Below are 10,117 nucleotides of genomic sequence, written 5' to 3' on the forward strand. Positions count from 1 at the left end.
TTTCTTGGTCGCTTTAACTCATCAGTACGGGTTGTTTTTATTTACCCCCGGTGAAATCCTTAACCCAATGCATTGGGTATAAATGACCCAGCAGTGCTGGGTTAGCGATTTCACCCAATTCGGGTTAGCGTCAAATGGAATTGCAGTGTAAATCTTGCTTTACTTAGTGGTAGGAGATCAATGTTGCATGTTACGACGTCAAAACTCTGTGCTTCAGTCCAACCACATCTGATGGCACAGTTTTAAAGGTCACTGGAAAGTGTTTACTGTGTTTATTACCTGCCCTATAAACAGCAAACCTTGTATGCGAATCAAATGGAAGAGTGGCCACGTTTCCACCCAGCAGTAAAGTTCAGTGTGGTTCGCCTCTGTACTTTTTCAAAACGCGAAACCCTAATCTGGTTTGTATTTCCGTTGCGGTGCGGAGGAGCTGCGACACGTTGGAACTCATCAGTGAATTCAATCAAGAAGATGAATGTAAACAAATCAAAACAAAAAAAGACATTTTCTCATGAATTTTACAAATTGTTAAAGATGTGACCAATCGGTTTGGGCCATGTGCATGTGTCAGCAGAACAATGTGGGGACTTCTGCAGTTGATTCCGAGGGTTGCTGCTGCTGCTGCTGCTGCTGCTGTTGAGTTTAAGGTCAGCAGGGTTTTCAAGGTATATTGACTATAGAAGCAGCTTGCCACCACACTATTCTCTAGGCACATGCAATGATAATACATCACCTGTCCATCATGCTTTCTTTGTGTGTGTGCACGCACGCACGCACGCACGCACGCATGTGTTGGCGTGTGTAGCGTGAGGCTTTGCCGGTACCTAATCATACTTCAGTGCGCACTAACCGGTGGCCTGTGTTCTCAAATCTCCTGTCCTTACTACTAGCTGCATCTAAATCCTCCATTGTCGCCCCCTTAACACGTCATTAATCCCCAGCGGTCGTCCCCTTTGAACGGGGGCGCCCGTGTGAAGGGATAACCAGACAGGGAGACGGACGGAGAGGCGGAGGCAGCATAGGATTTAGTCCGCCAGCAGCAGCAGCAGCAGCACCAGCAGCAGCAGCAGGGTAATCCTGCCTCCGCACGGTGAAAGTGACATGTGTGTGCGGTTGTGTAGACGACATTTAAAGATGGGCTCAATCACAGTGACATGCTTGGGGAAACATTCGATTCCCGCCCCTCAAATGCAACATAAACCTCACTGCTACAGTGACAGCTTGAGACGCGAGTCAAATTCGTTCATTGACCAACCCTCTTAACCCAAAGCGTTCATGTCTCAAATCATCTTTCCCCATAGAATTGAATGAAAATACCATTAATCCGTTCCAGGCCCCCATAAAACAGCAGCAAATAAATACATAAATAAATAATCTTCTTGTTTTTTTGGGGTGGGGTCTGTTTTGGATTAGGGGGATTTCCATTCATCTTCATTGAAAAAGACGCCATTCAATATATTCCTTTTTTTTTTTTCTTCCCCCCAGAGCCCCGTTTCCATAATGATGAGTGCTTTTAACCGTGTGTGTGTGAGGCACACGCTTACCGCAGGTCATTATATCCTGAGGGTCCGTGCGTGGGCCTGTCAAGGTTATAACAGCCCATCACAGAGGTGTCACACTAAACACTGAGTCGTTCAAATAAAGTCAACCCGCATCCACCTTTGCTGTGTTCCAAGGGTTAAGCAACTTTCTGCCTCGACATTTTCTCCACGATAAAAAGTCCTTTGTCTGGGTCACCTCATGGCAGCAGGCAGACTTTTCACATCCCGTCTCCTCTTCCATCTAAAAGCCTAATCAGCCACTCGGCAGGGCCCTGGCCGCTAACCAGGACTAATTCTGCCTCCTGCCGCTCGGTGACACACGCTGGGGCCGCCATGATTGGCTGTTTAGCACCAGGGGGTACACCTTGATTGTCTGCTTAGCATATTTTCCCGCCTTATTCTTATGGCACATCTCCATGCTGCACACACACACACACACCCCTCAGTGCACGGCGCGTAGACAAAAAGGAAAGGAGGACAACCGACCGACGCTGCAGCCAAAAAAAAAAGCCTTTGCGTCTAATTTCCACCAACACAAGTCTGTGTTCTTCATCTTCCTGCGAGAACGTCACCCGGACGAGCGGAGGCGAGCTAATTAGCGGTTAGCCGTGTTTGTGTTCTCGACCGATGACAGGATCATTTACTCTGGTCTCCAGCTGGCTGTGTTTGCTGGTGCCATCTCATTAGCATGGCAAATTAGTCCCGCTCAGTCAGGGTTCTGCCTCGCCCAACGAGAGGTGACTGGAATGGGAACCAATCAAGCGGGCACCAGAGTGGCGCAACTGTGGAAACAGTCCTGTTGGAAGCGTTGCCAACGCTGCTTTGTTCGGTTCAGTAAATGCTGAAAGACACCAGTGATATTGAGCTAATGTGCCGGCCGTCGTTATTGGGATATGGAAGGAAAAAAAAAACTAATGCAAAAAATAGTTGATAACTAGTCGATCATCAAAAGAATCGTTTGTGCCTATTTAACACACACCGACAACTCCATTTCGGTCGACACGGGCTAAATTGGACCTGGAACAGCCTTGGTGTCAAGTTTATTTGTATATTTGTATAGCCCTGTATAAATCACAAGCAGTCTCAAAGGGTATACCATCTATACTGCAATGGAACGACGCATTTACATTTTTATTTTTGTGAAATTGAAGTCACTTTAGGAAACGTCATCAATTTAAATGAGAAAAATGACATTTAGGGAGTTTTTTTCCTCCCAATTTAAAAAAAAGTAGCTTTTAAGCGGAAGATTGAAAGGTAAACAAAACTACGAGCAATGTAACTAGCAAGTCAAGAAGAAAAGTGCCTGAAAGTCTCCAGCGTGATCCATCAATGAGAGCGTAAAACAATATCTTAATTTAATATGCCGTCATTTGATTTGTCTCCTTATTGGCAGGAAGTTATTGATCGCTGAAGGGCTTCTTGTGTATCTGCCCAAATTGTACACAAATGTTGCCAAAAAAAAAAAAAAAAAACACTCACATAGAGGAAGCCGCATAGGTGAAGCGTTTCAACAACGGCTGGCGGCTGCAATGAATGTTGCCGGAGGCGGAGCAGCTTTCTGCTTTGCTTCCTCTTTCACCGTGTGTGTTTTACTCCTGCAAGTCATTCTCGGAAAGAAGCCGTCGCTATCTCCAGTTTCATTTGTCGGCAGAGGTGGGGATAAGAGGGGAGGTGGGGGCGCTTGGGGGTTAGTAATGTAAGAAAATTGGAGGATTAGACGGCGAGCGCTCTTCCTGTCTGATGCCCCCCCCCCGCCCCCCCCTCACACTCACACACACACACACTGCTGTCCAACTCAGACTATAATAACACGGCCCGACATTCTGATGATGGAGCGACCCCCCGCTTCCCGAGCCTGCTCTCTCTTATCCTTAACAGATTTATCATAGCTGGCCTCTCACGTCACCTTTTTCCATTTTTTTTTTCTTTTTGCGCATATTAGAAAGCCGCGCTTGTCACATCCACTTAAAAGCGGGATTACACCTCGGCTCGGCCTCCTCGACAGCTCGGTTCACCTGCTAGCTACTTCCTTGTTCACCTTTCGGAATCTAAATCATCACGGATGTCTCAGTCCAAGATATTTTCCTGGAATTGCGTTGCATAGTCATTGGCTGACTTTGAGGTTGCTGTTTGCTGAGGATGAACCGTTTTGAAAAATAATCCAATTGTATTTTTTCGGCATTACTGCAATTGCGATTCAATATGCGATTATTTTTTATATATGCAACATTCAGAAATGCAACCATTACGTGAATCTGTTCTACAAAAAACATGATCAGTCCTAATACGGTCTTCTGTTGCCATCTTTATCCATCCCCGAAGGCGGCCATTTTGCCACTTGCATTTATGTTGTGACGTTTGTTCAATAAAGCAATTGAAAGTTCACCAGCAGCGGTCTATTGTCCTATGGGTGGGGGGGGGGGGGATTCAAATTCATAACAGTCTGCGTGGAAAAAGAATTGACTCAATTGCTGACAAATCACACGATGTTAAGCATAATGTGTAGTACAAGTATCATTTTCCAAAGTGCGTCAATTGTACATGTAGTATATCAGAGCGAGAGACAGGAACAAGGTCAACTTTACTATCTTTTTAGGCAGAATCCATATCTTTTTTCTACAACTCAGCCGCCGCTCCGCCTTAAGGAGGCCACATGATGCAGATCGCGGAACTGCACAGTGAGCTATGAGGAAGGTTCTGACAATGTACACCGAGAAAGGTCTGAAAGGGCCTAAATGGACCCGCAATTGGACTCTCCGAGGGCGTCATCAACCCAGATTGGAGGCCATTAGGGCCTATTTAAAAGAATTACTTCCTGCATGCAATCAAAAACCCTGATAGGTAATCAATGGCAACAAGATCAGCGCACAAAGGCGGTCCATGTGTCTCAATCAGCCACCATTCAGCAGGACAAGCACGCCGACCGGTCCCGTCCGGTCCGGGACAGAAAGTGCGTTCGCTCTGAATGCGGCTCGGATGCAGGCGTAACTGGAATACCTGAGGCAGGTGGAGCAAATACAAAAATAGCATCATCGCCGCAAGCGTATGCACAACAGTCATCTGCAGATGACAGTGATGGAGCAGGGGACACGTGACACCCCCCATGAGATTTAAAGGGACAATTACACCACGTAAAGCAGAGAGGGAGGGACAAAAGGGGTAAAAAAAAAAAAAAAAAAGATGAGCGCCGACGAGTAATGGGGGAGTACTGCAGTAGGGGACAGACAGGTTGATTTATTTGACATTCTACTTAGCCGAGTCCTGTAAACACACGCGCTCACAAACACACACACACACACACATCTGCCGCACCCAGTCAGAGTGATGAGCAGGGAGAGAGAGCTTTGTAATGCTGCTCAATGACGTGGAGAGAGAAAGCGTTTAGTTCTGTCTCAGTGCACAGTGGCCATGCAAGCTGCCAATGCAGACGTACACACGCACACACACATAAAGGACGCTTGCTTCATTAACTGAGCCAAGCGGAACCTGCAAGCCGAGTTCACAAAATGATACTTGGGCGGGAATTTCAATGCAAACAGTGGAGGGACACGTGAAGAAAGATAATATGAGCATACTCACCAGTATACATGCTCCCTGATTCGACTCAAATTAAAGAACAAGTGTTCTGTTAATTGCCCTTAAGCCCCCCCTAGCGGCCAGGGGGGCCCTAAGCAGGTGCTTAGCTGGCTTACGCCTTGAGTCGGCCCTGCCTGCAGGCCAGGGAGGATTTCGCTCCGCTCCGCTCCGCTCCGTGGAGGTGGAGGAGGAGGAATTAGCAGCCGTAGCGGAGCTAGAGAGATCACCGGCGGGCGGGGAGGTGCAAAGGCATATGCAAACAGAGACAGCCGCAATAACTTGATTTATGAAGTTATATACACGGGTGCATATAAATGCAGAAAGCAACAGAAACAATAATGGCCCTGACACGATAAAACAGCGTCAAGAAGGGAAGGGGATATGAAACACGCTGCACACCTCCTGCAATAACATTACACACCATCAGCCCTCAGAAGGCCCGCCAGCGGGAGTCCCCAGTATAATAAAATCAGATTAAAGGACAATCATATTTATTTCTAGTATATACAATATATCAAGGTTGCTCTGCAGCTCTCGGCTGCGAAATGGTGAGCCAGCCTCTGTGTACTCTTTTTCTTCTAAGTTGACGTTAGGCTGTGTTTAATGAGCTCCAGGTGTCAAGGACTTGGCCGGGATGCGTTGGCGAGGCTTATTGATTTATTGTTTCCTGACAAGTTTGGGGGTTTTTTTCCTTGTTGTTTTTACCTGCGACTTTTCTTATTGCCTTGCTGTCACCGCCGCCGCCGCTGTCATTTCCGAATTCTTCCAGGTGAATAAAAGTGTCGGCGCGGTGAAGCGGTGTTCAGTCAGATAAAATATTCGAAAAATAAAACGTCCCGGAGTGCTTCGTGTGAATTCTGACACCCGGTGGAACATAACCAAATGAAAAAAGGAGTGATAAACAATATGTTGATTTCAAACAAAACAAAACAACAACAACACAACCTTCTTCTCGTGTAAACCAGCTTTTTACTTTTGGTATCCATATTTGTGAATAAAATTCTGGATTGTTCTTCAACTCACAAATGTAATACTGTTTAGAAACAACACTCACATTTGAAATAAAAGACCTCATTTATTACATGTTGGCTTTAACAGATACGACGAACAGTCAGAGAGAACGTAAATCCGGCTTCGACAAAATGGCAGTGCTAGCAAAACTATGGTAGCATTAGCATTGCAAACAAGCCAACGTTAGCCACAGCTACAGCGCCAGTAGCACGACTTATGTTTAACGCAGTGTAACTGTAACAGCGAATGTTTCAACTTCTACCTATTTGAAAGGGAGAAATGTTCCTTTTTCTATTTCTGCTGTACACACTCAGTTGTTGGCAAACAAGGAGATGAGGACTGTTCACACTTTTTATTTTGCATAGGTGCATACATTTTATTCTCGTAACATGATGAGTACTTTCTCGGATCTCTACCATTTTTTTCCCCTTCTCATGGCGCTTTTATACATCACAAGCCTTGTTAGTCCCATCCCTTCTATTTCTAAATTGCTTTGATTCAGACCATAAACTGCAAAAATGACTCACGCGAATCTGTTCAATTCCAATACTTACATTTGACATTTTCATAACTATAGATCGTTTTGCATGGCAAGACGCCGAGCTCGGGGAGCATCGGTAAGCCGTAATTGTACCTAATGACGGTCCGATAATGTAAAGCACTCGTAGATGTCCTTTTGCTGTGCTTAAATGCCACACAATTATGAGCGTAGCCCGGGCTTTGGCAGGCCAAGACGCTTGGTCGGGCGGTTGTCGAGGAGGGGGATTGCACGCGTGCATGCGAGTGTATGAACAGACAAGTCATCTTATTTACCCACCGAGGTGTTGGGGGTGGCCGTCGTCCGCCCAGCTAAATGCCATGCAAATGCTGAAGCCGGCGTCGAGCTGCCAATCACGCCGCCGTTGGCATTCACGGCGTGCCGTCGCAGCATTTACAGCAGCTGTGATCTTTTGGAAATGAGAAATAACCCCAGTCCGTCCGTCCGTGCTGGCCGACGACGTTTAAACAACGCTCCCCCCCAATCCCCCAACGGGGTAGGGGGGGCGACGACAGCGGAGGTAAGACGTCCATATTGTGTCAGAGGAACGATAACGATAACACAAAACGGTGGGCGCCGGGTTGGGTCGACTCCCACGCCACGCCGCGCCACGCCGCGGGCTCATTATGCCGATATGATTTGCAGCAGTGATTCCCCGTCACTAATACCAGCTCCCCTGAGCCTCCAAACAGCGTCTTATTAAACTTCATGAAAGGCTTGGCTTTCCAATTTCGGAGTGTGCCTGCTGAGAACGCAGGCATCCGGAAGAAACGCTGCGGCGTTACATCACACGAGAAAATGCAAATATTCTTTCTGAACGTTTTACACCTACTTTATTGATATTTAATCATTTAAAAGGACACGCGTTCATAAACCGTTTACTATCCGCAGGTCCTCCAGCCTAAAAAGTACTGTAGTACACCCGTTCCCAAATGAAAGAAAAAATACGATTTAGTCAATTCATGCGTTTTTGGTTCGTGCGTTGTTAGCTTTTAAGGAAAAGCTGTCTGAATAGAAACGGTGCTGCAACACACATAGACAGCTATATAACAATCCCCACAGGCGTACATTCTTTATTTATTATACTGGAGACTTTTCTATTGTATCAAATCGACATATTGTTTAAGCATGCGACAAATTTCATTTCACTCTATAAGCATTCTCATCCAATCTAATTTTGCATAGCAGCGTACAGAGGCACACACGCATTATTGCGCAAGGCAGCAAACACCAACACATTAGTCGCAGACTTTTTTTCATACCTCTCCTCTCCTGGTAGCAAAATACAGCTCATTAACTCCACTGTCTTTGCTGACATTCTGTTATCACACACCGACAGACACACACGCGCACGCCGAGATAAACAAGCACATGAAATATTCACTCAAGTATTGACGTTGGCAGACCGACAGTCGCATGCACGCATGCAAACGCACGCGTGCGCGCGCGCGCCAATCACCTGGCAGCAATTAGTCTCGGCCCGTAAGACTCATTTCACTTAGCTGTAGGTGCAAATGAAATTTGTCGGAGCGCGCTGTCAAAGATCTCTCTTCACGCGATGAAATGTTAGCCTTACGCGGTTACACACATGAGCGCACACGAGCTACACAAAATGATCATTATCCTTCAGTGACATTTTGTATTCATAGATATGAGTTGATTTCAGATTTGAAGAAAATACGTTCATATGATCAATCCGGGTTCGAAGATGCAGTTCACCACTCGATGAAATCATCCCAATATATTTGTACAAGTGAATAATGCGTGCAGTTGAGCAGTCTCACGTGCTTAGCGTGGCACGACGAGTGAGTCAGTGGCGGTAAAAATGACATCGGAACACTTCCCATCAATGGCGCCTGCTGCTAATTGACGACGCGCGCTAATTGTTGCTCTGTGATTTAGATAAATACTTGGACAAGTCAAGTGCTCTAATGATCCCAAGCGTGTTTGTGCCACCGCTTTCGCTTGAGAAGGAGACAAGCTAATTAGAAGCCATTTCCCCCCCCCCCCCGCTCATTAATAACACAGGGAGGGCCAATTAAAAGGAGCCACGGCGGAACGGAGATTAGCCGCACGGAGCGTTGGCTTCATTTTACACGCACACACGCACACACAGCAAAATACAGTGAGTCGGCGCTTTGAAGAAAATTGCCTTGTCGCAAGTCATCTGTTTATCTCATCACAAATAGTAATGACTGGATTAAAGTCGAGATGAGATGAATGACAGCAATGATTGCAATTCCGTGCGGCCGTAATATGCCATCACTGGCCACTGAATTTGGCGCACCTGCCTGCTTGGTTGCCTGCACAACATCTTATGAGATCTCATTGAAAAGCTGCATCAAAAAGGACACCTACAAAGGCCAGAGACTGCCGTTTTGATTGACAACTTGTGGAAAATTGACTTTTCAAATTGCTTGTATACAAATACTGCATGCGGTGGGTGCATTGAGCCATTAAATCCATCCCTAATCTAGTTCATAAAAACAGGGTCATATTAATTCAATAGAGTATAAAATATTTAAATAATTTCCGCATTATCATTTAATGCCCTGTTGTAATTCATTGTGCTGCTCTTTGGTGTGTTTCTTTTGTGAACAAAATGCTTTTTTTTTTTTTTACTTTTAGTTGGAGTTATCCCGTTAGTTTTCGATGGCGGTAATAATGGGCACAAAATATGACATCAAATGTCACGGTATTTAAGAAAGTAAATATGACCCCCACGTAGGGGCCAAACTCATTTCTCTATTTGGAATTTCTCGCTCCTCGCTCCTGTTTACCTGCTAGCGTCTATCACCAGAAATCCCATCGATTCAAGAAGATCGATTGACAGAGGAGCGAGATGGAAGGAATGTTTGCGGATCGTGACGTGATCATTCCTCGATAGCGGGGCGAAACGCAGCTTGCCATACTTCCCTAGCCAAGCACCCAACCAAAGCATTCTTGGTTTAAGCTAGCTAACAACAACAACAACAACATCCGGGAATTCAGTGCAGTGCAATTGGAACCGTACTGATGACATTTCAGCAAGAAACTACTAAGAAAAGCGCCAAAGACATGGGCGGCTGATCTGCGAAAGGTAAGGCTGCGCCGCTGTAGGAGTAGTCACAGTTCATGTTAATTGACAAAATCAAGACAGCTCCCTTCATTCTCATCAAATGCAGTGCACTTGTTTTGCATTAGCGACTCGACATGGAAGTGCATGGTGAAGTGGACACCCTGAGAACTCCTGGCTTCTGACTGTTCATGTCCCCCCCCCATAACTGTGCTACTCAGTATTATGATTTTAAAAACAACAACAATGATTCAGGAAAAGCCTAACAAACATCCTCCCATAATGTTCTGTAATGCACAGTGTGAGGATAAAATATAATTTGTGGATGAATTTACAATTTCAAGAGCCTTTTCCTCCTCAAGTAGACCGCATGTTCGGTATCTATACAAAGCAGTG

The sequence above is a fragment of the Syngnathus scovelli genome, chromosome 3, assembly GCF_024217435.2.
Source record: "Syngnathus scovelli strain Florida chromosome 3, RoL_Ssco_1.2, whole genome shotgun sequence".
Lineage (NCBI taxonomy): Eukaryota > Metazoa > Chordata > Actinopteri > Syngnathiformes > Syngnathidae > Syngnathus > Syngnathus scovelli.